Source organism: Vigna unguiculata, unplaced genomic scaffold (assembly GCF_037176805.1).
Source record: "Vigna unguiculata cultivar grain cowpea cultivar isolate G323 ecotype 2 unplaced genomic scaffold, ASM3717680v1 ptg000028l, whole genome shotgun sequence".
NCBI lineage: Eukaryota > Viridiplantae > Streptophyta > Magnoliopsida > Fabales > Fabaceae > Vigna > Vigna unguiculata.
Window position 1 is genome coordinate 17,501 of NW_028196672.1, and position 2,500 is coordinate 20,000.

The following is a 2,500-nucleotide window of genomic DNA, read 5'->3' on the forward strand; positions in this document are numbered from 1 at the left end:
TGCACGAAAGTTTTGAGTTCGGAGGGTTTTGCACATGGCCAAGTTGGTCGGTGCACCGCGGCATAGCTAGATGGCTTGTGTGGAGTTTTGTGAAAAAATGAAATTCGTGGTTTTTGAGATGTGAGGGTTGGAATGGCCTCCAAATGTCCCCAAATGAATACCATGAAATTCTTGGTGCACGAAAGTTTTGAGTTTGGAGGGTTTTGCACATGGCCAAGTTGGTCGGTGCACCGCGGCATAGCTAGATGGCTTGTGTGGAGTTTTGTGAAAAAATGAAATTCGTGGTTTTTGAGATGTGAGGGTTGGAATGGCCTCCAAATGTCCCCAAATGAATACCATGAAATTCTTGGTGCACGAAAGTTTTGAGTTCGGAGGGTTTTGCACATGGCCAAGTTGGTCGGTGCACCGCGGCATAGCTAGATGGCTTGTGTGGAGTTTTGTGAAAAAATGAAATTCGTGGTTTTTGAGATGTGAGGGTTGGAATGGCCTCCAAATGTCCCCAAATGAATACCATGAAATTCTTGGTGCACGAAAGTTTTGAGTTCGGAGGGTTTTGCACATGGCCAAGGTTGGCGGTGCACCGCGGCATAGCTAAATGGCTTGGTGGGGAGTTTTGTGAAAAAATGAAATTCGTGGTTTTTGAGATGTGAGGGTTGGAATGGCCTCCAAATGCCCCCAAATGAATACCATGAAATTCTTGGTGCACGAAAGTTTTGAGTTCGGAGGGTTTTGCACATGGCCAAGGTTGGCGGTGCACCACGGCATAGCTAGATGGCTTGGTGGGGAGATTTGTGAAAAAATGAAATTCGTGGTTTTTGAGATGTGAGGGTTGGAAAGGCCTCCAAATGCCCCCAAATGAGTACTGTAAAAGCGTTGGTGCACAAAAGTTTTGAATTGGATGCATTTTGCACTTGGCCAAGTTGGTCGGTGCACCGCGACTAGATAGGTTGGTGCCAAAATTTGTCAAATTTAAGACCTTGGCCAAACTGAATGAAATTTTGTGGGGAGGTTCCTGATATTGTTTAGTGGTGGACTGGAAAAAATGAGGTCGAAATTCGAAGTCTACATGTGCTTTTCTATTTTTCCCGATTTTACACATACCCGGTAAGTAAAAAAAATAAAAAAAATAGTTCCCCTTCGAGAAAAATTATGAAATTTGGTGAGCAAGGAGATACCATTATTCTACGAATTACTGCAAAAAATCGCATCAAAATTCGAAGTATAGCCCGAGATATGGACTTATGTCTGCTCAAAAAAAGTGTATCTACTTGTACAATTTTGCCTTTTGCATATTAACCTCTTATAGGGGGGGAGTGCTCCTTGAGCCGGCCAGCTCCACACTGGCAGGTTTTAAAGGGAGCTTGATGAGGCCTCCCCCCTCACGTGGTGCGTGCGTTAGCATGTTTATCATGGCACAACTAGCCTCTTCATAGTTGTTGAGCTTTATTAATACCAACACACGGTCGTCACTGATCGTTGGTTAGCTCGGCAGCTAGTCCCTCGGATATTGTGGAAAGTTATTTTCATGCCTAGCGATGCTTGACCCTGCGTCACTTGATGTTTCCATTTGCTTGCTTGCCCATGGTAGGTGGGGGGTGGACCGTCTTGTGGTGTGGTGTCTTGCGAACGTGAGGGTGTGTGAGTTGTAATCGAGATGCACTTGCTGGCTGGCTCCATGCCTTGCGTATCGAACGGTCAAGCATGCATCTCTTCCATTTTCACCCGTTGCCTTGGGTGATATTGGTTGATCAGTCCCTGTGTTGCCTACCCACTAGACGGTACTTCTGTGGTTGCTTCGAATTCTATCTTTCCATCACGAAGAGGTGTTGGAGGATCCTAATGTCACGCACGTGTTCCATCTAGTGAAACATCTCAGTGATGCACGTGTTGTGGCTAGTTCTTTTGGATGCGGTGCATTATATGAACTCGGGTTTACTTTAGCGACCCAGTCAACATAATTCGGTTGTGTCCCTTGATTGAGACGTTGTCCTTGAACTTGTTGTGAACAATATCGTTCTTCCACAACCCGTCGTCTTGAGTGCGATGGAAGGCAAATAAGATGTGCTTTGGCATGTCATGCACGTACTCGATTGCGGGAAGTGTGAGAAAGTGTTGTTGACAACCCGTGGGAAATGGAATGTGGCAAATCGTGATGAGCTCTTCGTGGATCTGCGAAGAAGACGACCTTTGGGCCTGTTGGAAACGAGGGAGGCGATGTTGAACTGCGAAGAAGATGGACTTTTGGGTTGTTTGAATCAATGGGAGGCCACGCGAGAACTCCGAATACTATGGACTCTTGGGTTGTTGGAAGCAACGGGAGGCCCCGCTAGAACTCCGAATACTACGGACTCTTGGGTTGTTGGAAGCAAGGGGAGGCCCCGCTAGAACTCCGAATACTATGGACTCTTGGGTTGTTGGAAGCAAGGGGAGGTCCCGCTAGAACTCCGAATACTACGGACTCTTGGGTTGTTGGAAGCAAGGGGAGGCCCCGCTAGAACTC